The sequence below is a fragment of the Primulina tabacum genome, chromosome 10, assembly GCF_025594145.1.
Source record: "Primulina tabacum isolate GXHZ01 chromosome 10, ASM2559414v2, whole genome shotgun sequence".
NCBI lineage: Eukaryota > Viridiplantae > Streptophyta > Magnoliopsida > Lamiales > Gesneriaceae > Primulina > Primulina tabacum.
The window spans coordinates 36,767,775-36,794,143 of NC_134559.1; the positions used below are offsets into that span (position 1 = coordinate 36,767,775).

Below are 26,369 nucleotides of genomic sequence, written 5' to 3' on the forward strand. Positions count from 1 at the left end.
TTCAATCTGTACGCAAAAGTTCTTCTAAATTTCTAGTGCAATTTAGAAGAGGAACAAATATTCCAGTCGTGGACCGGATTAGGAGATCGAAGAAAGTTCGTAGGGAATCAACAAGAGCTAATCCGTTTATACCGGATTAGTTGGAGTCCAGTGATTTATTCACAAAAGGTATAACTTTTAACACCCTATGAATGTTTATGATAAAATCATACGAGCGTCCAAAGCAAAACTTATTTTGATTGTCAAAATAAACTAAAATTTTAAAACTTCCGCTGCGTTTGGGCGTGAAGAAAACCGAAATCCAACACAGACTTCACCTACCCACCGATCTAGACAAAGAAAACAAGAAACCCCAAGCCGCTACACATCTCGGCCTTCACTCCAAACCTACCGAACCTTACACCAGCCTCATGACTCCACTAACCTGCTCTGAACGGTCCCTTAGCATCAACAAAACGACAGCCTCCTTGCACAATTCAAGAAAATGTGAGACTTGAAACAAAAAGAATGCAATAAACACAAGAAATTCAAAGATCTTCCATAGACAAGCTTGGATCGAAACTTTTCATGAATGAACACCAAACTCAGTATATAAAACGTGTATGATGCAGAAGAATGATATAAAGCGTGCCTGGTGAAAATATTTCGCAAGAAAACCGAAAAACGAGCGTCGGGAATCAAGTCGGAGAATTTTCTTACGCCTTGAATGGAAATGGCTGTGCTTTCAGCTGCTGGGATTTCTATGAAAATGTTGAGATGGGATTGAGGGTGTCGGCTGATTGGGGAGGGTAATGTTAGGTGTAGTGGGTCCTTAGGGATTTATTATGTAGTTAATTAAAATATAATAGGCCATAAGTTGTTAATTAAAGATTTAAAAAGGATTTTAAGCCCAACAAGCTTAAAAGTAGTCTCATTAAGTCCAAACACACTCTCGAAAAATATTTTGTGGTGTAAAGTTTTTGAAAATATTAGCCGAACCCTCAAAAAATCCCCCGATTCGATAAAATTTGCTTATCGGGTAAAAATAAAATTCTGCTGATAAAAATACCAAATAAATCTCAATTCTTGAAAAATACCTTTAAAACATCTTATATTAATTAATAGAACTTAATCGTGTAATAAAAATAATTTTCTTGAAAATTTTCCGGTCTCTGATCCTCGTTCGAGAGCGAAATGCAACTTAAAAACCTTAATGCATGAACTTATAAAATGTATGGAATAAATTCTACCATGCATGAATTATGCATAAAATGCATAAAAATAATTAAACGCAATTTAATAAAATAAAAATACATTTTATGCTTTAAAAGAATTTAATGAAATACCAAAGAATTTAATAATTTGCATGCATGTGGTTTACGTGGACTTTCCTATTTTCGGGACGTTACAATCTTCCCCCCTTAAATTGAATTTCGTCCGCGAAATTCGCTTATCCTTGATAATCACAAAGTTTAGACTCTTAATTCTAGAATCTCAATATTCCACGTTTCCGCTGCGCTACTCTGATAAAATAATAAATCTTAGGATGTACTTATGTCTCCTCAATCCTAATTATTTTGCCTATTGAGATCCTTATTTGTGAATTGCAACCTAGAACTACTTATTGCGACTTAGTTCTATTCTACTCATGCCTCAAATTCCGACTTTTCTCAAACTTCCCAATATTAGAAATGGCAGTTCGAATTTTATTGCGTCTTACTTTTCTTATACTATACACATAATGTTCATCAACTTATTACATTATCATTTATGCAACTTAAGAAATCTTAACACCAAGATTTTACTGATCGACTTATATCTTCGGTGATACACTTAAAAGTTAAACCTTATCTCAAACCCATAATGATATTCGCCTAAGATCCTTGAATCGAATCATTATCTTATAGCACCAAACTTACGTAACTTATTATTTACAAGTACATCCCAAATATTAAATTGTTGCAAATCTTTAAATTCGAGTAGTGTTAATCCATAAAACTATCGAACTTCTACCTAATTAATAAAACACTTCTATCATCAATCACATGCTTAAACTATTTTCTTCCCAATTACAATTTAGTTGAGGCTTAAGGCCCTTGGACTTTCCTCGTTGAAATGAATGTTGCATTCTTACGTATTCTCAATGCTTCATACATACTAGCATATAAAACTTATTAAGTCATCCCATGGGATCATTAGACTAACTCTAATAAATCAACTTCACTTATACTCCATAGAGTTCTAGAATCCCCATATCAAGCTTTTTAGATTTCTCACTCGATAAAAATCTTAATATTCATTAATTGATAACTTATGTTGAACACAACTAATTCTTTTATTATTATTATTATTATTTTTTCACCCAAAATTTCCGTATGAACACGTATTCCATAAACTTAAAATTCAAGCTTACGCGACCCAAATAGTATTAGATAACATAATTCCAACACACATATTCACTTATTCTCAAGTTTCTTAATAACTTACCAAAAATTCCTCAAGACGAGGTGTCTACCTCAATTCTTACATGCATCTATCGAGTAACATAACCATCAAACATACCCAACTTTCTAGAAAAATTTAAATTCTGACAAAGATATAATTTTAACTCTTAAGATCGTGATTAAAACTTATGCTACATCAAACCTTAAGTCCCCAAAAATAAGTTAACTTAATGTCTAATCTTGTAACTTGACTAAATGATCACTTTACCTTAAATTGTTATCACTCTAAATTCTTAATTTTTTTCCATTGTCTTATTCCATTAACATTTAGATTTTCAAGCCCAATATTGAATCATCCTACAATGCCCTTGATTGTCATTCCTTATTATATTATAAGCCAGATTATAATCAAGTTCTAATTATCTCTTCAAGCTCAAATCACCGAAAAGTCTTATCATTTAAACCATTCAATTCTCACTTACTGCTAAACAAATCCCTAAATTTCTTAAAAAATTCAAAATTAGTTCTTACTTTCCTCGAATATTATCCGAATTTGTCCTTAATCTCGAGAATCCAAAAATTACCCATAAGTTCTTGGCGTTCCTAATCCCATTTTATAGGTTTCTCGTAACATAAAATTCAATAATCTTAACTTTATTAGACCCAAGATCAATTCTCATAACCTCGAAAATTACTGATTTTACCCAAGTGTTCCTCAAAAGTTCGAATTTTAATCCTCAAAATTTCAAAATTTACAATTTGGTCCTTAAAATTGTCAAAGATTACAATTTTGGCCTTATAACTCCTCGAAATTTGCATTTTTTTTCCCTAAAATTTTCGACTTGGACTCATTAAACCTTAAAATTCTCAAAACTAAAAATTTAATCCCAAAGTTTGGTAAATTCGAAAAAGTCCCTTAGAATTTTATTGTTGCACTTAGGTCCTCAATTATTGATTATTACAATTAGGTCCTTTAAATTCTCAATCAATTCAATTAAATCCTTAGGTCCCATTAGGTAGAGCATGCATCCTAAATAAATTCTACGTTATTATAGTTCCAAAGATCGTCGTAGTTTTCGAATCATTAATCCTTGTATGGATTCATCAAAAATTAATTCAACTAGCAACCACGAACTATCAATAATTTCTTAGAAATTCTACAAGTCCCAAAAGCATTCATAACTTTCAAGATTAACTTATTACCCCAAAGAGTAGAACATCAGTACTTCTAACCTAAAAATCGATATAATCAAATCATTATCCACTTCTCCTAAAGACCAATATTCGAATTCTTAGACACGTCCAATTCCAAACGTAACCAACATGCAATTTAATCTAGTTTTTAAAACAGTAAATCCTTAAATCATAAAAGCAGTTAAACATATACCGTAAATCATCATAAAGCGTAAATCATGTTAACATGCAGGTGATATAAGTAAAACATTTAAAACATTGAAGTCATAAAAGCTTACAGACTTGAGGCTTGAAGACTGAGCTGCAGAAACTGGAGGTGGCACAACCCTATACATGGCCCTTGCTCTGATACCAACTGTAACGTCTCACTCATTTTTAAAATTCTACTAGACATTTTTTTAAAATAAAAACTCGCATTTTCGAAATAACATTTAAAATAATCGTAATAATTGACGGTAAAAAAATAACCAAACTCATCTACAATCATACGAAAACATAAACTAATAAAATCTTAAAATCATCAACGTGTGAAAATATTCATTTCCTCTCAATCTCATAAATCGTAATGCGGAAAACATGTGGTCCTCGGGTCGTGTCATCGCACCAGGTCTGCCTACTTAGAGTCGGCACCTATAGTCTCCTCAACATTTAGCTCACCTGCATCACACACGCCTAGTGAGTCTAAAGAATCAACACACCTATACTAGAAATAACAAGTACATATACATAGCACACACCAGTGAAAAATATCATACTCAACATATCTTTCATGAACTTAAAAGCATAACATAAACGTGTATTGTAAAATCATAATGCCAACATACCTTTCATAAACTTTAAAACATGAATATAAACATGTCGTATCAAATCATATCGTATTAAATCATGTCATCATAAACTTAAACATTTTCTTTTTAATTGAATTCAGTTCATTAGTTGTGACTTTCGTATCAGCTCTATCGTATCAGCTCTATCGATGGATACATCTATAAAACCGTGGTACCCGGCGGCGGGGACATCAGCGACAGCATTACCCGTCCACTGAGCCTTGGCCTCAGCTCATCATATCTCATATCATGTCAATGAAAATACGATCGTCGGTCTCCCTCTGGGGCCTTCTCCCGTAAACGGGCTCCCTCTAGAGCCTTTTCCCTCACGATATCTCCAATCCTATCATCGTATACATATACATCGTCAGTCACAACCAACTCCCATCCTTCAAAAATATCATCATATTCACCACTTAATAAAAACATGCATATACGTAATTTTTCCTTTAAACCAAGCATGCAACGTATATTTTCATAAAATCTTAAAAATCGTGATGGCATAAAACTTTAAAATATAGTAAATTTGTGCTCATGGCGCTGCCAGGACCAACATCTAACCCCGGGTGCAAAATGACCATTTTGCCCCTGGAAACCCAAAAATTACCATTTTGCCCTTGGACGTAAAATTTCACGTTTTTGACATTTTCTTAATATCATTGACTTTAACATGTCCTAAATAATTATTTAAGCCTACAAAAATTTTCCCATATTTTTATTTGGCTTAAATCGATGAATTTTAAATTAATTTTTAAACATAACATATTAACGCGCTTTAATCCCGAATTAAACCAAACCTTAGCATAAAATTCCCAAATTAAAAACTTAGACTTCTTATAATTATTTGACCTTAAATATAATTTTTCATAATTTAATAAAGCTTAAATCTAGCGTTTCAATTAATTCTGTAATTAACGTTTCGTGTTGCGATTAAATCCCGGATAAATCCAAAACTCATTATTTTGATCTGAAGCTTACCAAATTCCTTAAAATATCCCAACACATATTTAAAAGCATCCCTAGACGTAAACTCGAGCCCATTTTATAACTTAATCGAATTGTTTTAAAACTTGGACTGGTGTCTCGGTTTTAACCCGAATCGACTCGAAACTTAACCGTATTTTTCCCAACTTTTTACCACACCTAATAAACACTTAAAAGGCCTTATAAACATCCAGACCCGTCGCTTAAACCATTCGATCAGGCCTTACAAAGATGCTGGAAATCAGCCTCTTCCCCTTTCGCCTACCCTACTACACTACCTCCCTATTCTCGCGTCTTAGCCCAACACCGATGGAACCAGGCACGTCTCAGCCTTTCCTAGACCACCATAGGGCTCCCCTGAACCTACTGCACCCACGCCATCAGCCTCATGAATCAGGCGTAGATCACCGTATCGCTACACTCCCCACAACACCAATCGAACCCAACTCGTCCAACTCTTCCCTTGAGGCTTCTAGGACAAGACCAGCAGCGTTTGCGCATTTCCAGACCATGATTCAGACCCACCAGAGTCTGTTCAAGGTCTAGAGTCGCCCTTGCACCACCAGACTTCACCTACCCACCGATCTAGACAAAGAAAACGAGAAATCCCAAGCCGCTACACATCTCGGCCTTCACTCCAAACCTACCGAACCTTACACCAGCCTCATGACTCCACTAACTTGCTCTAAACGGTCCCTCAGCATCAACAAAACGGCAGCCTCCTTGCACAATTCAAGAAAATGTGAGACTTGAAACAAAAAGAATGCAATAAACACAAGAAAATCAAAGATCTTCCATAGACAAGCTTGGATCAAAACTTTTCATGCATGAACACCAAACTCAGTATATAAAACGTGTATGATGCAGAAGAATGATATAAAGCGTGCCTGGTGAAAATATTTCGCAAGAAAACCGAAGAACGAGCGTCGGAAATCAAGTCGGAGAATTTTCTTACGCCTTGAATGGAAATGGCCGTGCTTTCAGCTGCTGGGATTTCTATGAAAATGTTGAGATGGGAGTGAGGGTGTCGGATGATTGGGGAGGGTAATGTTAGGTGTAGTGGGTCCATAGGGATTTATTATGTAGTTAATTAAAATATAATAGGCCATAAGTTTCTAATTAAAGATTTAAAAAGAATTTTAAGCCCAACAAGCTTAAAAGTAGTCTCATTAAGTCCAAACACACTCTCGAAAAATATTTCTTGATTAAAAGTTTTTGAAAATATTAGCCGAACCCTCAAAAAGTCTCCTGATTCGATAAAATTTGTTTACCGGGTAAAAATAAAATTCTGCAGATAAAAATACCCAATAAATCTCAATTCTTGAAAAACACCTTTAAAACATCTTGTATTAATTAATAGAACTTAATCGTGTAATAAAAATAATTTTCTTGAAAATTCTCCGGTCTCTGATCCTCGTTCAAGAGCGAAATGCAACTTAAAAACCTTAATGCATGAACTTATAAAATGTATGGAATAAATTCTACCATGCATGAATTATGCATAAAATGCATAAAAATAATTAAACACAATTTAATAAAATAAAAATACATTTTATGGTTTAAAAGAATTTAATGAAATACCAAAGAATTTAATGATTTGCATGCATGTGGTTTACATGGACTTTTCGATTTTCGAGACGTTACAAGCGGCACTGCTTTCGCCCAATCAGAACCAAGAAGTTAAGCGTTCTGGCGCGATGCCAGAGCTAGGATGGGTGACCTCCCTGGAAAGTCCTCGTGTCGCGACCGTTTACGTAAATTATAGCTAAAATTGTTGAAATAATTGTTTTTAATAAGTTAACCATCTCCGGAGTAATCTGCGTCATACCCTTCCGTACAGAACCGGCTCACGACAACAAAAATCGCTAAATGTTCCCAGAAAATTGAAAAAGAAAATAAGAAGAAGAAAATAACGAATGTAAAGCTATTATTATGCCTCGGATACGATAAAATGGAACCGGAATCGAATTTTGGACTTCCTAAACGGATTTATCGAGTAAAACGAAAGCTTAACAGAAGCGGAAAATAGGAAATTAGAGGGTCTTAGAGAAGGAATTCGGATAAAATCTCTCCAGCTCATTGCGGAGTAATCAGTCTCGTTCATTTTCCCCGTTTACAATCAAATTAGGCTACAATTTTGTCCAAATCCGGCAGTGCCCGAGCTACGTTGATTTCACATGTCTTATCTGGTCCCGATCGAGATTCAGATGATTTGAGCCGAAAATCGTCTGTCAACAAGTAATCAAAAATTGAAAAACACGAAAAGGGGTGCAACACGAGGACTTCCGAGAGGGTCACCCGTCCTAGAGTACTGCTCTCGCCCAAGCACGCTTAACTTCCGAGTTCTGATGGTATCCGGTGCATTACTGCTGGTATGATCCCACCCGACATTGAGTGGGATGTTTATTCTTATATCCCTCGAGTACGTGTGGCGCGGGCGGTGATGGACAACAAATAAATCCTTATATTATTTCGAAAATTCTGATTCAGCCCTTAAACGTTCGTAAATTGCCCTTAGGTCCCCAATCTTTCGAAATATGGCATTTTTGTCCCTTAAATTTCGATACTTGCATGTTGATTTTATACGCCGGGACGTAAATTTTATCGGTGTGGGTTTTTCAACAAAAAAAATACGAACTTTTTGGCAACCCCGCTATTTAATTCCCAAACTATTTTTACCAAAACTTTAATAACATTTTATTTAATTCTAATTAAAGACTAATGAGCTTAATTAGGGCTTAATAGGCCTAAAGCCTTGTTAGTGTTTAATTAAGTATATAATATGTAAACATTTCCCATAAACCTACGATTATTTCAAAAGCACACGGCCACAATTCTGAAAATACCTAGATTACACGGAACACTTATTCTTAAAAATTGAGGCAAACTTTCGAGCGTTGCCAAGGGAAAGTCTTAGCCAAGGTTCTTGCTCTGTTCTTCGTCATCGTCAATGGTTTTTCGTGCGTAAATTACGCATAGGCACACATATTCTTCCCTTCAAACCATCATCACATCATATTATATTTTTATGCATGAAAATTTTGGGAAACAAGTGACACTTTGAATTATTTTCGTTTTTATGCAATCCATGAAATTCCAAGCATGATTTTGATTCAAACTTTTGTCCTTTACATGTATATACGGGCTGCCATGATATAGGTTATGTTTAGGCATGATTTTACACGGGATATAGAGTCCTAGATAATCACCTTAACACCACACACGAAATAGAACACAAGCTGTGCAGCAACCTTCTGTCATGGAGCAAAGGGTTCGGTTTTATTGTTGCAGGGGCTAGGGCTTGGTTGGCTGGTTCCAGGGGTTAACCAAGGTCGTGGGTGAGTTAGGGAGAGAGTCCTAGCCATTCTAGGACTCGGGTTCAAGGGCTGGGAAGGAGTCCTAGCAAGCTATGACTCCACCCGAGAATCAAGGGGAATTGCGTGTAGGGTTCTGGGCTTGTTGCAGGCTTGTGGGCGTGGTCTAGGGGGCCTGGGAGTGCACAACAGGTTGGTTCGGTGGCTGGGTTCGTTGGTAGGGGCAGGGAAGCTTGATCAAGAGTCCTTGTCCAACAAGGATTTCTCGGCCAGCTTATGGTAGAGGAGTATGGGGCTCGTTTTTTTTGTTTGGGGTGTTTTCCGTGGGATCTTTGGGTCCAGTAGGGTACTTTAGGATGTTGGTCAAGTTTTGGATCAACATGGTTCGGGGGTAACTTGTGAAAATCAAGAGATGGCTCGGGGTCGAAGATTTTGGGTCATTAGAGTTTTTTAAACTTGAGAAAATTGAAAAATGGTTCACGGGGGTCGTGTCGTGGTTCATAAGGGCTAAAATAATATAAAACGACTAAATTCTCAACTAGTACCAACACTTAGGAATCTTGGTACTTAAGTCTGGAGGTCCTGGGTTCAAGTGTTGGGGAAGGCGAAAGAAACCACTTACCAGGGGTGAGATATTCTATGAGTGACGGTGCATTGGCATGGGCCGAGGCCCATGCTGGACCATCCTAACGACCCATGACAAGTAGTGGTGCGTGGGTATGGGCCGAGGCCTTTGTTGGTTCAGCCTAATGGCCCATGATGGGCCATTAGGCTGAACCAACGAAGGCCTCCACCCATGCTGGACCATCCTAACGACCTATGACCAGTAGTGGTGCGTGGGTATGGGCAGAGGCCTTTGTTGGTTCAGCCTAATGGCCCATGATCATTACAGCACAATTCTCGCCCAATCAGAACCATGAAGTTAAGCGTTCTGGCGCGATGGCAGAGCTAGGATGGGTGACCTCCCTGGGAAGTCCTCGTGTCGCGACCGTTTACGTAAATTATTGATAAAACAGTCGAAATAATTGTTTTTAATGAGTTAACCGTCTCCGAAGTAATCTGCGTCATACCCTTCCGCACATAATCGGCTCACGACAAAAAAAATCGCTAAATGTTCCCAGAAAATAGAAAAAAAAATAGGAAAAAAAATTAGCGAATGTAAAGTTATTATTATGCCTGCGATACGATAAAATGGAATCAAAATCCAATTTCGGACTTCCTAAGCGGATTTCTCGAGGAAACGGAAGCTTAACAAAAGCGGAAAATCGCAAATTAGAGGGTCTTAGAGAAGGAATTCGGCTAAAATTTTGCCAGCTCATTGCGGAGTAAAGAGTCTCGTTCGTTTTCCCGTTAACAATCAAATTAGGCTACAATTTTTTCCAAATCCGACAGAGCCCGAGCTACGTTGATTTCACATGTCTTATCTGGTGCCGATCGATATTCAGATGATTTGAGCCGAAAATCATCTGTCAACAAGTAATCAAAAATAGAAAAACACGAAAAGGGGTGCAACACGAGGAATTCCCAGGGGGTCACCCATACTAGTACTGCTCTCGGCCAAGCACGCTTAACTTCGGAGTTCTGATGGGATCCGGTGCATTAGTGCTGGTATGTTCGCACCCGACATTCAGTGGGATGTTTATTCTTATATCGTTTGAGTACGTGTGGAGCGGGTGGCGATGGACAACACGCGGCACTGCTCTCGCCCAATCAGAACCATGAAGTTAAGCGTTCTGGCGCGATGGCAGAGCTAGGATGGGTGACCTCACTGTGAAGTCCTCGTGTCTCGACCGTTTACGTGAATTATAGCTAAAACTGTCGAAATAATTGTTTTTAATGAGTTAACCGTCTCTGGTGTAATCTGCGTCATACCCTTCCGCACAAAACCGACTCACGACAAAAAAAAATCGCTAAATGCTCCCAGGAAATAGAAAAGAAAAATAATAAGAAGAAAATAGCGAATGTAAAACTATTATTATGCCTTGGATACTATAAAATAGAACTGGAATCGAATTTCGGACTTCCTAAAAGGATTTTTCGAGGAAACGGAAGCTTAACAGAAGCGTAAAATCGCAAATTAGAGGGTCTTGGAGAAGGAATTCGGCTAAAATCTCACCAGCTCATTGCGGAGTAACGAGTCTCGTTCGTTTGCCCGTTTACAATCAAATTAGCCTACAATTTTGTCCAAATCCGGCAGTGCCCGAGCTACGTTGATTTCACATGTCTTATCTGCTCCCGATCGAGATTCAGATGGTTTGAGCTCAAAATCGTCTGTCAACAAGTAATCAAAAATAGAAAAACACGAAAAAGGGTGCAACACAAGGACTTTCCAGGAGGTCACCCACCCTAGTACTGCTTTCGTATAGGCACGTTTAACTTCGAAGTTCTGATGGGATCCAGTGCATTAGTGCTGGTATGATCGCACCAGATATTGATTGGGATATTTATTCTTATATACCATGAATACGTGTGGAGCGGGCGGCGATGGACAACACGCGGCACTGCTCTCGCCCAATCAGAACCATGAAGTTAAGCGTTCTGCGCGATGGCAGAGCTAGGATGGGTGACCTCCCTGGGCAGACCTCGTGTCGCGACCGTTTACGTAAATTATGGATAAAACAGTCGAAATAATTGTTTTTAATGAGTTAACCGTCTCCGGAGTAATCTGCGTCATACCATTCCGCACAGAACAGGCTCACGGCAACAAAAATCACGAAATGTTCCCAGAAAATAGAAAAAAAAATAAGAAGAAGAAAATAGCGAATGTAAAGCTATTATTATGCCTGGGATACGATAAAATAGAACGGAATCGAATTTCGGACTTCCTAAGCGGATTTCTCGAGGAAACGGAAGCTTAACAGAAGCGGAAAATCGCAAATTAGAGGGTATTAGAGAAGGAATTCGGCTAAAATCTCGTCAGCTCATTGCGGAGTAACGAGTCTCGTTCGTTTGTCTGATTACAATCAAATTAGGCTACAATTTTGTCCAAATCCGGCAGTGCCCGAGCTACGTTGATTTCACATGTCTTATCTGCTCTCGATCGCGATTCAGACGATTTGAGCCGAAAATCGTCTCTAAACAAGTAATCAAAAATTAAAAAACACGAAAAGGGGTGCAACACGAGGACTTTCCAGGGGTTCACCCATCATAGAACTGCTCTCGCCCAAGCACGCTTAACTTCGGAGTTCTAATAGGAACCGGTGCATAAGTGCAGGTATGATCACACCCAACATTGAGTGGGATGTTTATTCTTATATCCCTCGAGTACGAGTGGAGCGGGCGGCGATGGACAACACGCGGCACTGCTCTCGCCCAATCAGAACCATGAAGTTAAGCGTTTTGGCGCGATGGCAGAGCTAGGATGGGTGACCTCCCTGGGAAGTCCTCGTGTCGCGACCCTTTACGTAAATTATAGATAAAACAATCGAAATAATTGTTTTTAATGAGTTAACCGTCTCCGGGGTAATATGCGTCACACCCTTCCGCACAGAACCTGCTCAAGACAACAAAAATCGCTAAATATTCCCAGAAAATAGGAAAAAAAATATGAAGTATAAAATAGCAAATGTTAAGCTATTATTATGCCTGGGATACGATAAAATGGAACCGGAATCGAATTTCGGACATTCTAAGCGGATTTCTTGAGAAAACGGAAGCTTAACAGAAGCGGAAAATCGCAAATTAGAGGGTCTTAGAGAAAGAATTCGGCTAAAATCTCGCCAGCTCATTGTGGAGTAATGAGTCACGTTCGTTTGCCCGTTTTCAATCAAATTAGCCTACAATTTTGTTCAAATCCGGCAGTGCCCGAGCTACGTTGATTTCACATGTCTTATTTGGTCCCGATCAAGATTCGGATGATTTGAGCCGAAAATCGTCTGTCAACAAGTAATCAAAAATAGAAAAACACGAGGAATTCCAAGGGGGTCACCCATCCTAGTACTGCTCTCGCCCAAGCACGCTTAACTTCGGAGTTCTGATGGGATCCGGTGCGTTAGTGCTGGTATGATCGCACCTGACATTGAGTGGGATGTTTATTCTTATATCCCTCGAGTACTTGTGGAGCGGGCGGCGATGGACAAAACGCGGCACTGCTCTCACCCAATCAGAACCATGAAGTAAAGCGCTCAGGCCCGATGGCAGAGCTAGGATGGGTGACCTCCTTGGGAAGTCCATGTGTCGCGACCGTTTACGTAAATTATGGATAAAACAGTCGAAATAATTGTTTTTAATGAGTTAACCGTCTTCGGAATAATATGCGTCATACCCTTCAGCACAAAACCTGCTCAAGACAACAAAAATCGCTAAATGTTCCCAGAAAATAGAAAAAAAAAATATGAAGAAGAAAATAGCAAATGTAAAGCTATTATTATGCCTGAATATGATAAAATGGAACCAGAATCGAATTTAGAACTTCCTAAGCGGATTTCTCGAGAAAAAGGAAGCTTAACAGAAGCGGAATTCGTAAATTAGAAGGTCTTAGAGAAGGAATTCGTCTAAAATCTCGTCAGCTCGTTGCGGAGTAATGAGTCTCGTTCGTTTGCCCGTTTACAATCAAATTAGGCTACAATTTTGTCGAAATCCGGCAGTGACCGAGCTACGTTGATTTCACATGTCTTATCTGGTCCCGATCGAGATTCCGATGGTTCTCGCCCAATTAGAACCATGAAGTTAAGCATTCTGGCGCGATGGCAAAGCTAGGATGGGTGACCTCCCTGGGAAGTCCTCGTGTCCCGATCGTTTACGTAAACTATGGATAAAAAAGTCGAAATAATTGTTTTTAATGAGTTAACCGTCTCCGGAGTAATATGCGTCATACCCTTCCGCACAGAACCTGCTCAAGACAATAAAAATAGCAAAATGTTCCCAGAAAATAGAAAAAAAAAATAAGAAGAAGAAAATAGCGAATGGAAAGCTATTATTATGACTGGGATACGATAAAATGGAACCAGAATCGAATTTAGAACTTCCTAAGCGGATTTCTCGAGAAAATGGAAGCTTAACAGAAGCGGAAATCGTAAATTAGAAGGTCTTAGAGAAGGAATTCGTCTAAAATCTCGTCAGCTCGTTGCGGAGTTATGAGTCTCGTTTGTTTGCCTGTTTACAATCAAATTAGGCTACAATTTTGTCCAAATTCGGCAGTGCCCAAGCTACGTTGATTTCATATGTCTTATCTGGTCCCGATCGAGATTCAGATGATTTGAGACGAAAATTGTCTTTCAACATGTAATCAAAAAAAGAAAAACACGAAAAGGGGTGCAACACGAGGACTTCCCAGGGGGTAACCCATACTAGTACTGCTCTCGGCCAAGCACGCTTAACTTCGGAGTTCTGACGGGATTCGGTGCATTAATGATGGTATAATCGCACCCAACATTGAGTGGGATGTTTATTCTTATATCCTTTGAGTACGTGTGGAGCGGGCGGCGATGGACAACACGCGGCACTGCTCTTGCCCATTCAGAACCATGAAGTTAAGCGTTCTGGCGCGATTACAGAGCTAGGATGGGTGAGCTCCCTGTGAAGTCCTCGTGTCTCGACCGTTTACGTAAATTATAGCTAAAACAGTCGAAATAATTGTTTTTAATGAGTTAACCGTCTCTAGAGTAATCTGCTTCATACCTTTCTGTACAGAACCGGCTCACGATAACAAAAATCGCTAAATGTTCCCAGAAAATAAAAAAAAAATAAGAAGAAGAAAATAGCGAATGTAAAGTTATTATAATGCATGGGATACGATAAAATGGAACCGGATTCGAATTTCGGTCTTCCTAAACGGATTTATCGAGGAAACGGAAGCTTAACAAAAGCGGAAAATCGCAAATTAGAGGGTCTTAGAGAAGGAATTCGGCTAAAATCTCTCCAACTCATTGCGGAGTAATGAGTCTCGTTCGTTTGCCCGTTTACAATCCAATTAGGCTAAAATTTTGTCCAAATCCGGCAGTGCCCGAGCTACGTTGATTTCACATGTCTTATCTTGTCCCGATCGTGGTTCTGATGCTTTGAGCCAAAAATCGTCTGTCAACAAGTATAAAAATAGAAAAAAAAGAAAAAGGGTGCAACACGAGGACTTCCCAGGGGGTCACCCATCCTAGTACTGCTCTCGCCCAAGCATGCTTAACTTCGGAGTTCTGATGGGATCCGGTGCATTAGTGCTGGTATGATCGCACCCAACATTGAGTGGGATGTTTATTCTTATATCCCTCGAGTATGTGTGGCGCGAGCGGCGATGGACAACACGCGGAACTGCTTTCGCCCAATCAGAACCATGAAGTTAAGCGTTCTGGCGCGGTGGCAGAGCTAGGATGAGTGACCTCCATGGGAAGTCCTCATGTCGCTACCGTTCACATAAATTATAGCTAAAACAGTCAAAATAATTGTTTTTAATGAGTTAACCGTCTTCGGAGTAATCTTCGTCATACCCTTCCGCACAGAACCGGCTCACGACAAAAAAAATAGCTAAATGTTCCTAGAAAATAGAAAAAAAATAAGAAGAAGAAAATAGCGAATGTAAAGCTATTATTTTGCGTGGGTTACGATAAAATTGAACCGGAATCGAATTTCGGACTTCCTAAACAGATTTCTCGAGGAAACGGAAGCTTAACAAAAGCGGAAAATCGCAAATTAGAGGGTCTTAGAGAAGGAATTCGGATAAAATCTCGCCAGCTCATTTCAAAGTAATGAGTTTCGTTCGTTTTCCCCGTTTACATTCGAATTAGCCTACAATTTTGTCGGAATCCGGCAGTGCCCGAGCTACGTTGATTTCACATGTCTTATCTGGTCCTGATCCAGATTCAGATGATTTGAGCCGAAAATCGTCTGTCAACAAGTAATCAAAAATAGAAAAACACGAAAAGGGGTGCAACATGAGGACTTCCCGAGGGGTCACCCATCCTAGTACTGCTGTCGCCCAAGCACGCTTAACTTCCGAGTTCTGATGGAATCCGATGCATTAGTGCTGGTATGATCGCACCCGACATTGAGTGGGATGTTTATTCTTATATCCCTCGAGTACATGTGGCTCGGGCGGCGATGGACAACAAATAAATCCTTATATTATTTCGAAAATTCTGATTCAGCCCTTTAACTTTCGTAAATTGCCCTTAGGTCCCCAATCTTTCGAAATATTGCATTTTGGTCCCTTAAATTTCGATACTTGCATGTTGATTTTATACGCCGGGACGTAAATTTTATCGGTGTGGGTTTTTCAATAAAAAAATACGAACTTTTTGGCAAATCGGCTATTTAATTCCCAAACTATTTTTACCAAAACTTTACTAATATTTTATTTAATTCTAATTAAAGACTAAAGGGCTTAATTAGGGGCTTAATAGGCCTAAAGCCTTGTTAGTGTTTAATTAAGTATATAATATGTAAACCTTTCCCATAACCCAACGATTCTTTCAAAAGCACACGGCCACTCTTCCGAAAATACCTAGATTACACGGCCTACACATGCTTAAAAATTGAGGCAAACTTTCGAGCATTGCCAAAGGAAAGTCTTAGCCAAGGTTCTTGCTCCGTTCTTCTTCATCGTCAACGATTTTTCGTGCGTAAATTACGTATAGGCACAACTATTCTTCCCTTAAAACCATCATGAAATCATATTATATTTTTATGCATGAAAATTTTGGGAAACAAGTGACACTTTGAATTATTTTCGTTTTTATGCAATCGATGAAATTCCAAGCATGATTTTGATTCAAACTTTTATCGTTTACATGTATATACGGGCTGCCATGATATAGGTTATGTTTAGGCACGATTTTGCACGGGATTTAGAGTCCTAGATAATCACCTTAACACCACACACGCAATAGAACACAAGCTGTGCAGCAACTTGCTGTCTTGGAGCAAAGGGGTTCAGTTTTATGGTTGCAGGGTCTAGGGCTTGGTTGGCTAGTTCCAGGGGTTAGCCAAGGTCGTGGGTGAGTTAGGGAGAGAGTCCTAGCTATGCTAGGACTCGCGATCAAGGGCTGGGAAGGAGTCCTAGCAAGCTATGACTCCCACCCGAGAATCAAGGGGAATTGCGTGCTGGGTTCTGGGCTTGTTGCAGGCTGGTGGGCGTGGTCCTGGGGGCCTGGGTCCTTAAGGGGTGCACAACAGGTGGGTTCGGTGGCTGGGTTCGTTGGTAGGGGCAGGGAAGCTTGATCAAGAGTCCTTGTCCAACAAGGATTTCTCGGCCAGCTTATGGTAAAGGAGTATGGGGCTCGTTTTTTGGTTTTGGGTGTTTTCCGTGGGATCTTTGGGTCCAGTAGGTACTTTAGGATGTTGGTCAAGTTTTGGATCAACATGGTTCGGGGGTAACTCGTGAAAATCAAGAGATGGCTCGGGGTCGAAGATTTTGGGTCATTAGGGTTTTTAAAACTTGGGAAAATTGAAAAATGGTTCACGGGGGTCGATTCGTGGTTCATAAGGGCTAAAATAATATAAAAAGACTAAATTCTCAACTTGTACCAACACTTAGGAATCTAGGTACTTAATTCTGGAGGTCCTGGGTTCAAGTGTTGGGGAAGGCGAAAGAAACCACTTACCAGGGGTGAGATATTCTATGAGTGACGGTGCATGGGCATGGGCCGATGCCCATGTTGGACCATCCTAACGACCCATGACCAGTAGTGGTGCCTGGGTATGGGCCGAGGCCTTTGTTAGTTCAGCCTCATGGCCCATGACCGTTACAAAAAAAGGCGCCTTTTTTTGTAACGATCACGGGCCATTAGGCTGAACCAACAAAGGCCTCGGCCCATGCTGGACCATCCTAACGATCCATGACCAGGGAAGTCCTCGTGTCGTGACCGTTTACGTAAATTATGGATAAAACTATCGAAATAATTGTTTTTAATGAGTTAACCGTCTCCAGAGTAATCTGCGTCATACCCTTCCTGACAGAACCGGCTCACGACAACAAAAATCGCTAAATGTTCCCAGAAAATAGAAAAAAAAATCGGAAAAAAAATAGCGAATGTAAATTTATTATTATGCCTGGGATACGATAAAATGGAATCGGAATCAAATTTCAGACTTCCTAAGCGGATTTCTCGAGGAAACGGAAGTTTAACAGAAGCGGAAAATCGCAAATTAGAGGGTATTAGAGAAGCAATTCAGATAAAATCTCGCCAGCTCATTGCGGAGTAACGAGTCTCGTTCGTTTACCCGATTACTATCAAATTAGGCTACAATTTTATCCAAATCCGGCAGTGCCCGAGCTACGTTGATTTTACATGTCTTATCTGCTCTCGATCGTGATTCAGACGATTTGAGTTGAAAATCGTCTGCCAAAAAGTAATCAAAAATAGAAAAACACGAAAAGGAGGACTTCCCAGGGGTCCACCTATCCTAGTACTGCTCTCGCCCAAGCACGCTTAACTACGGAGTTCTGATGGAATCCGGTGCATTAGTGCTGGTATGATCGCACCCAACATTCAATGAGATGTTTATTCTTATATCTCTCGAGTACGTGTGGAGCGGGCGGCGATGGAAAACACGCAGTACTGCTCTCGCCCAATCAGAACCATGAAGTTAAGCGTTCTGGCGCGATGGCAGAGTTCGGATGGGTGACTTCCCTGGGAAATCTTCGTGTCGCGACCATTTACGTAAATTATGGATAAAACAATTGAAATAATTTTTTTTAAAGAGTTAACCGTCTCAGGCGTAATCTCCGTCATACCCTTTCGCACAGAACCGGCTCACGACAACAAAAATCGCTAAATGTTCCCAGAAAATGGAAAAAAAAATAAGAAGAAGAAAATAGCGAATGTAAAGCTATTATTATGCCTGTGATACGATAAAATGGACCGGAATCGAATTTGGACTTCCAAAGCGGATTTCTCGAGGAAACGGAAGCTTAACAGAAGCGGAAAATCGCAAATTAGAGGGTCTTAAAGAAGGAATTCGGCTAAAATCTCGCCAGCTCATTCCAGAGAATGAGTCTCGTTCGTTTTCCCGTTTACAATCAAATTAGGCTTCAATTTTTTTCAAATCCGGCAGTGCCTGAGCTACGTTGGTTTCACATGTCTTATCTGGTCACGATCGAGATTCAAATGATTTGAGCCGAAAATCGTCTGTCAACAAGTAATCAAAAATAGAAAATCACGAAAAGGGGCGCAATACGAGTACTTCCTAGGGGGTCACCCATCCTAGTAAAGCTCTCGCCCAAGGACGCTTAACTTCTGAGTTCTGATGGGATCCGGTGCATTAGTGCTGGTATGATCGCACCCGACATTGAGTGGGATGTTTATTCTTATATCCCTCAATTACGTGTCGAGCGGGCGGCGATGGACAACACATGGCACTGCTCTCGCCCAATCAGAACCATGAAGTTAAGCGTTCTGGCGCGATGGCAGAGCTAGGATGGGTGACCTCCCTGGGAAGTTCTCGTGTCGCGACCCTTTACGTATATTATGGATAAAACAATCGAAATAATTGTTTTTAATGAGTTAACTGTCTCCGGAGTAATCTGCGTCATACCCTTCCGCACAGAACCGGCTCACGACCTCAAAAATCGCTAAATGTTCCCAGAAAATAGAAAAAAAAATAAGAAGAAGAAAATAGCGAATATAAAGTTATCATTATGCCTGGGATACGATAAAATGGAACCGGAATCGAATTTAGGACTTTCTAAGCGGATTTCACGAGGAAACGGAAGCTTAACAGAAGCGGAAAATCGCAAATTTGAGGCTAAAATCTGGCCAGCTCATTGCGAAGTAATGAGTCTCGTTCGTTTGCCCGTTTACAATGAAATTAGGCTACAATTTTGTCAAAATACGGCAGTGCCCGAGCTACGTGATTTTACATGTCTTATCTGGTCTCGATCGAGATTCAGATGATTTGAGCCAAAAATTGTCTGTCAACAAATAATCAAAAATATAAAAACACGAAAAATGGCTGCAACACGAGGACTTCCCAGTGGGTCGTAACCCATCCTAGTACTGCTCTCGCCCAAGCACGCTTAACTTCGAAGTTCTGATGGGATCCGATGCATTAGTGCTGGGATGATCGCACCAGACTTTGAGTGGGATGTTTATTCTCATATCCCTCGAGTATGTGTGGCGCGGGCGGCGATGGACATCACGCGGCACTGCTCTCTCCCAATCAGAACCATGAAGTTAAGCGTTCTAGCGCGATGGCTAGATCTAGGATGGGTGACCTCCCCGGGAAGACCTTGTGTCTCGATCGTTTACGTAAATTATAGCCTAAACAGTAGAAATAATTGTTTTTATTGAGTTAACCGTCTCAGGAGTAATCTGCGTCATACTCTTCCGCACAGAACTGGCTTACGACAACACAAATCGCTAAATGTTCCCAGAAAATAGAAAAAAAATAATAAGAAGAAAATTGCGAATGTAAAGCAATTATTTTGCCTGTGATACGATAAAATGGATCGGAATCGAATTTGGACTTCCTAAGCGGATTTCTCGAGGAAACGGAAGCTTAACAGAAGCGGAAAAAATCGCAAATTAGAGGGTCTTTGAGAAGGAATTCGGCTAAAATCTCGTCAGATCATTGCGGAGTATTGAGTCTTGTTCGTTTGCCCATTTACAATCAAATTAACCTACAATTTTGTCCAAATCCGGCAGTGCCCGAGCTATATTGATTTCACATGAATTATCTGGTCCCGATCGAGATTCAGATGATTTGAGACGAAAATCGTCTGTCAAAAAGTAATAAAAAATAGAAAAACACGAAAAGGGGTGCAACACGAGGACTTACTACGGGGTCACCCATCCTAGTACTGCTCTCGACCAAGCACGCTTCACTTCGGAGTTCTGATGATATCTGGTGCATTAGTGCTGGTATGATCGTACCCGACATTGAGTGGGATGTTTATTCTTATATCCCTCGAGTACGTGTGGCGCGGGCGGCGAAGGACAACACGCGGTACTGCTCTCGTCCAATCAAAACCATGAAGTTAGGCGTTCTGGCGCGATGGCAGAGCTAGGATGGGTGACTTCCCCGGGAAGTTCTCGTGTCGCGACCGTTTACGTAAATTATAGCTAAAATATTCAAAATAATTGTTTTTAACGAGTTAACTGTCTCCGGAGTAATCTTCGTCATACCCTTCCGCACAGAACCGACTCACGACAACAAAAGTCGTTAAATGTTCCCAGAAAATAGAAAAAAAAATAAGAAGAATAAAATAGCGAATGTAAAGCTATTATTATGCCTGTTATACGATAAAATGGAACCAGAATCGAATTTCGGACTTCCTAAACGGATTTCTGGAGGAAACGGAAGCTTAACAGAAGTGAAAAATTGCAAATTAGAGGGTCTTAGAGAAGGAATTCGGCTAAAATCTCACTAGCTCATTGCGGAGTAATTAGTCTCGTTCGTTTACCCGTTTACAATCAAATTAGCCTACAATTTTGTCCAAATCCGGCAGTGCCCGAGCTACGTTGATTTCTCATGTCTTATCTTGTCCCGATCGAGATTCAGATGATTTGAGCCGAAAATCGTCTGTCAACAAGTAATCAAAAATAGAAAAACACGAAAAGGGGTGCAACACGAGTACTTACCAGGAGGTCACCAGTCCTAGTACGGCACTCGCCCAAGAACGCTTAATTTCGGAGTTCTGATGGGATCCGGTGCATTAGTGCTGGTATGATTGCACCCGACATTGGGTGGGATGTTTATTCTTAAATCCCTCGAGTACTTGTGGCGCGTTCGGCGATGGACAGCACGCGGAACTGCTCTCGCCCAATTAGAACCATGAAGTTAAGCGTTCAGGCGCGATGGCAGAGCTAGGATGGGTGACCTCCATGGGATGTCCTCGTGTCGCGACCCTTTACGTAAATTATAGCTAAAAAAGTCAAAATAATTGTTTTTAATGAGTTAACCATCTCCGGAGTAATCTGCGTCATACCCTTCCGCACATAACCGGCTCACTACAATAAAAATCGCTAAATGTTCCCAGAAAATAGAAAAAAAAATAAGAAGAAGAAAATAGTGAATGTAAAGCTATTATTATGCCTGGGATACGATAAAATGGAACCGGAATCGAATTTCGAACTTCCTAAGTGGATTTCTCGAGGAAACAGAAGCTTAACTGAAGCGGAAAATCGCAAGTTAGAGGGTCTTAGAGAAATAATTCGGCTAAAATCTCGCTAGCTCTTTGCGGAGTAATGAGTGTCGTTCGTTTGCCCGTTTACAATCAAATTAGGCTTCAATTTTGTCCAAATCCGGCAGTGCCCGAGCTACGTTGATTTCAAATGTCTTATCTGGTCTCGATCGAGATTCAGATGATTTGAGCCGAAAATCGTCTGTCAACAAGTAATCAAAAATAGAAAAACACGAAAAGGGGTGCAACACGAGGAATTCCCAGGGGGTCACCCATACTAGTACTGCTCTCGGCCAAGCACGCTTAGCTTCGGAGTTCTGATGGGATCCGGTGCATTAGTGCTGGTATGATCGCACCCGACATTGAGTGGGATGTTTATTCTTATATCGTTCGAGTTCGTGTGGAGCGGGCGGCGATGGACAACACGCGGCACTGCTCTCGCCCAATCAGAACCATGAAGTTCAGCGTTCTGGCGCGATGACAGAGCCAGGATGGGTGACCTCACTGTGAAGTCCTCGTGTCTCGACCGTTTACGTAAATTATAGCTAAAACTGTCGAAATAATTGTTTTTAATGATTTAACCGTCTCCGGAGTAATCTGCGTCATACCCTTTCTCACAGAACCGGCTCACTACAACAAAAATCGCTAAATGTTCCCAGAAAATAGAAAAAAAATAAGAAGAAGAAAATGGCGAATGTAAAGCTATTATTATGCCTGAGATACGATAAAATAGAACAGGTATCGAATTTCGGACTTCCTAAACGCATTTCTCGAGGAAACGGAAACATAACAGAAGCAGAAAATCGAAAATTAGAGGGTCTTAGAGAAGGAATTCGGCTAAAATCTAGCCAGCTCATTGCGGAGTAAAGAGTGTCGTTCTTTTTCCCGTTTACAATAAAATTAGCCTAAAATTTTATCAAAATCCGGCAGTGCCCGAGCTACGTTGATTTCACATGTCTTATCTGGTTTCGATCGAGATTCAGGTGATTTGAGCCGAAAATCGTCTGTCAACAAGTAATCAAAAATAGAAAAACACGAAAAGGGGTGCAACACGAGGACTTCCCAGGGGGTCACCCATCCTAGTACTGGGGTTTTTTTAAAAAAATAATTTAAATTTTAAAATTAATTTCAATTATAATGTAAAAAAAAGAGTATGCAAAAATACCTCAATCCGCGCTTACGAAGCGCGGACGCTGCCCACGTGGAGCAGCGTCCATGCTTCGTAAGGGCGGACCCTGCTCACGTGGTGCCACGTCCGCGCGACGGAATATTTAGCGACGGAATATATAACAAACCGTCGCTAAAATTGAATCTGCGACGGTTTTAAACCGTCGCTAGTTTGAGCGACGGTTTTTAAGCCGTCGCTATTCCTAAATTTTGGTTATTTTATTAAGGGTGAGTACATGATAATAACCACCTATAGGACACTAATATTTTACTTTAGTTTTTTGTTTTTTTTTAAATTTCAACACACACTTTTATTATTTATTTTTTTTTCAACAATTCAAATATCAATTTAGTCTCTCCATAATTTATCAAATTTCACTTTATTCTATTGATAATGATAAAAAAGACTGTACACACACGCATCGCGTGTGCAGAGAAACTAGTATTCATTAACAGCCGCAGATAATAGTATAAACAGCGTGCACATGTACGCCACAGATAATCTTAAACTTTCAACGGTTTGCATCTTTGCAGCATGCAATGTTCGCTACGGAAAAAGAATTTGCGCGCTGCGAAAAACCATTTTTGTTGTAGTGAAGACAGAGAAAAAAACAGACAAAAATTCATCACGAAATAAGTTTTTTCGGGAATATTTACTCTTGTCCAATATATATAAAATTAAATGATTATTTAAAAAATATTTTCTTGATAAAATTTCATTACTATTTTGACTGGAAGATCGTGAATTAAATTTATTAAACAAATAATAATTCTTGTTAAATTTAAGATTTAAATAGAAATTTTTGAGTAGGTCTCTTGTGAAACGGTCTCACGAATCTTTATCTCACGAATCTTTTTTGAATAGTAGAGATTCTTGAAAAAACTTATTTCGTGTTGAATTTTTGTCTGTTTTTTTCTCTGTGTTCACTACAACAAAAATGGTTATTCGCATCGCGCAAATTCTTTTTCCGCAGCAAACATTGCATGCTGCAAAGATGCAAACCGTTGAAAGTTCAAGATTATCCGCTGCGTACATGTGCACGCTGTTAATACAATTATCTGCGGCCGTTAATAAATTATGGAGAGACTAAATTTATATTTGAATTGTTGAAAAAAAATTAATAAAAGTGTATGTTGATATTAAAAAAAAAAAACAAAAACCTAAAGTGCAATAGTTGGTGTCCCATAGTTGGTTATTATCATGTCCTCACCCTTAATAAAATAACCAAAATTTAGGAATAACGACGATTTTTAAACCGTTGCTCAAACTAGCGTCGGTTTCGAAACCGTCGCTGATTCTATTTTCGCGACAGATATTAAACCGTCGCTGATTCCATTTTAGCGACAGTTTATAAACCATCGCTGATTCAATTTGAGCGATGGTTTATATATATTCCGTACCTAATTATTCCGTCGCGCGGACGTGGCACCACGTGAGAAGCGTCCGCGCTTACTAAGCATTAGTGCTGGTATGATCGCACCCGACATTGAGTGGGATGTTTATTCTTATATCCCTCGAGTACGTGTGGAGCGGGCGGCGATGGAAAACACGAGGCACTGCTCTCGCCCAATCAGAACCATGAAGTTAAGCGTTCTGGCGCAATGGCAGAGCTAGGATGGGTGACCTCCCTGGGAAGTTTTCGTGTCGCGACCGTTTACGTAAATTATGGATTATTTTTTTTAATGAGTTAACCGTGTCCGGAATAATCTATGTCATACCCTTCCGCACAAAACCGGCTCACGACAACAAAAATCTCTAAATGTTCCCAGAAAATAGGAAAAAAGATAAGAAGAAGAAAATAGCGAATGTAAAGCTATTATTATGAATGGGATACGATAAAATGGAACCGGAATCAAATTTCGAACTTTCTAAGCGGATTTCTCGAGGAAACAGAAGCTTAACAGAAGCGGAAAATTGCAAGTTAGAGGGTCTAAGAGAAGGAATTTGGTTAAAATCTTGCCAGCTCATTGCAGAGTAATGAGTCTCATTCGTTTGCCCGTTTACAATCAAATTAGGCTACAATTTTGTCCAAATCCGGCAGTGCCCGAGCTACGTTGATTTCACATGTCTTATCTGGTCCCGATCAAGATTCAGATGATTTGAGCTGAAAATCGTCTGTCAAAAAGTAATCAAAAATAGAAAAACACGAAAAGAGATGCAACATGAGGACTTCCCAAGGGGTCACCCATCCTAGTACTGCTTTCGCCCAAGCACGCTTAACTTCGGAGTTCTGATGGGATCTGGTGCATTAGTTGTAAGGCCCGAGAATTTGATTACCGTAATCTGAGATTAATCTGAAATGATTTGGCAATAATTAATACGATTATTGATTTTTAATCGAGATAATTACGAAAGGCCTAACCGAGACACGAAATGAGATAGCGTGTGAAAATGGATGTGCGAGGACAGTAGCATCGGCGCACATGCGCGACCGGATGCGCGCACATGCGCCAAACAGGCAGGAGACCTCGCGCATATGCGCGGAAGATGTCGCGCATATGCGCGAAGCCTATGCGAGTGACTCCAGAGGGTCTCGCGCATATGCGCGGAGATGAGTCGCGCATATGCGCGAGGCGATGTACAGGATATGCGCGGAGACCGAGTGTCTCGCGCATATGCGCCGATTGGGGTCACGCATATGCGCGAGACATGTTTTATGAAGGAGTGAGCCACTTTCCTTGCATGCACGAAATATGTATGTATATATATATATATAAACATACAAACGGTAATCCTCAGAGGAAAAAGAAAGAAAGGAACGGAAGAAGCAGCTTCTGCTTTTGATCGAGATTTATGAAAAATCCGTCCGTCTGTTTTTGAATCCGACTTCAGTACTGTGTTCCAATCAACGCAGGTTACAACTGGACGTAAGTTTTGTTACGTTTAGACATATTCTGAAATTATGATGTTGTCAGAATTAAATGAAATTCATATATGATGTTCTTGACATGTTAGACATCATAGAATCGAAGTCAGATTAAAGAATAGACTGTTTATGAAATTGTTATGAATTTCAGAGTTGATTTAGTTGAGATTCTATACCAGAATTGTGTTATTATTCAGATTATGAGGTTGTACTGATACTGGTTATGAATCTTTGTATTATATCTGTGATGTTGAGATAGACGGGGTTATCGTGACTGTATTGTTATGCCGTCGAAACATCAGTAGATTTATATTGATAAGATTCAGTATTGATTTAGATTGATCAGATTCTGTAATGATTTCGATTGTATCGTGATATCGTTGTATGAATTAGATTGTGCCTTGTTTCAGTATGGACAGATTATGTATTGGTTTGAGTATTGATCAGAACAGTCTTGAATTGATTTATATACTGATATTGTATTTATGCGATTGTCATTGCCAGACTGGTTAATGGACAGATTGGAATACGAGAGTTCGTCT

At 39.9% G+C, this 26,369-nt stretch overlaps 8 non-coding genes and 6 pseudogenes across 8 annotated transcripts; all 14 read right to left on the bottom strand.

The window, feature by feature from the left end:
* Positions 1–7,693: 7,693 nt before the first annotated feature.
* On the bottom strand, positions 7,694–7,814 carry LOC142512203 (5S ribosomal RNA; annotated as a pseudogene).
* A 2,431-nt stretch (positions 7,815–10,245) lies between these two features.
* On the bottom strand, positions 10,246–10,364 carry LOC142514650 (5S ribosomal RNA). Its single transcript, XR_012810535.1, has one exon. It is a non-coding gene; the product is annotated as a 5S ribosomal RNA (ribosomal RNA).
* A 686-nt stretch (positions 10,365–11,050) lies between these two features.
* On the bottom strand, positions 11,051–11,169 carry LOC142511835 (5S ribosomal RNA; annotated as a pseudogene).
* A 682-nt stretch (positions 11,170–11,851) lies between these two features.
* LOC142510865 (5S ribosomal RNA) lies at positions 11,852–11,970 on the bottom strand (annotated as a pseudogene).
* Positions 11,971–12,637: 667 nt separating this feature from the next.
* On the bottom strand, positions 12,638–12,756 carry LOC142507308 (5S ribosomal RNA). Its single transcript, XR_012805568.1, has one exon. It is a non-coding gene; the product is annotated as a 5S ribosomal RNA (ribosomal RNA).
* A 1,236-nt stretch (positions 12,757–13,992) lies between these two features.
* LOC142509594 (5S ribosomal RNA) lies at positions 13,993–14,111 on the bottom strand. The gene has a single exon (XR_012807760.1). It is a non-coding gene; the product is annotated as a 5S ribosomal RNA (ribosomal RNA).
* Positions 14,112–14,792: 681 nt separating this feature from the next.
* LOC142509470 (5S ribosomal RNA) lies at positions 14,793–14,911 on the bottom strand. The gene has a single exon (XR_012807642.1). It is a non-coding gene; the product is annotated as a 5S ribosomal RNA (ribosomal RNA).
* A 684-nt stretch (positions 14,912–15,595) lies between these two features.
* LOC142509788 (5S ribosomal RNA) lies at positions 15,596–15,714 on the bottom strand. Its single transcript, XR_012807943.1, has one exon. It is a non-coding gene; the product is annotated as a 5S ribosomal RNA (ribosomal RNA).
* A 2,322-nt stretch (positions 15,715–18,036) lies between these two features.
* On the bottom strand, positions 18,037–18,156 carry LOC142512231 (5S ribosomal RNA; annotated as a pseudogene).
* A 681-nt stretch (positions 18,157–18,837) lies between these two features.
* Positions 18,838–18,956, bottom strand: LOC142508670 (5S ribosomal RNA). The gene has a single exon (XR_012806876.1). It is a non-coding gene; the product is annotated as a 5S ribosomal RNA (ribosomal RNA).
* A 664-nt stretch (positions 18,957–19,620) lies between these two features.
* Positions 19,621–19,742, bottom strand: LOC142511258 (5S ribosomal RNA; annotated as a pseudogene).
* Positions 19,743–20,426: 684 nt separating this feature from the next.
* LOC142511511 (5S ribosomal RNA) lies at positions 20,427–20,545 on the bottom strand (annotated as a pseudogene).
* Positions 20,546–21,229: 684 nt separating this feature from the next.
* On the bottom strand, positions 21,230–21,348 carry LOC142509954 (5S ribosomal RNA). Its single transcript, XR_012808099.1, has one exon. It is a non-coding gene; the product is annotated as a 5S ribosomal RNA (ribosomal RNA).
* Positions 21,349–22,032: 684 nt separating this feature from the next.
* Positions 22,033–22,151, bottom strand: LOC142513703 (5S ribosomal RNA). Its single transcript, XR_012809634.1, has one exon. It is a non-coding gene; the product is annotated as a 5S ribosomal RNA (ribosomal RNA).
* Between the last annotated feature and the right edge of the window lie 4,218 nt (positions 22,152–26,369).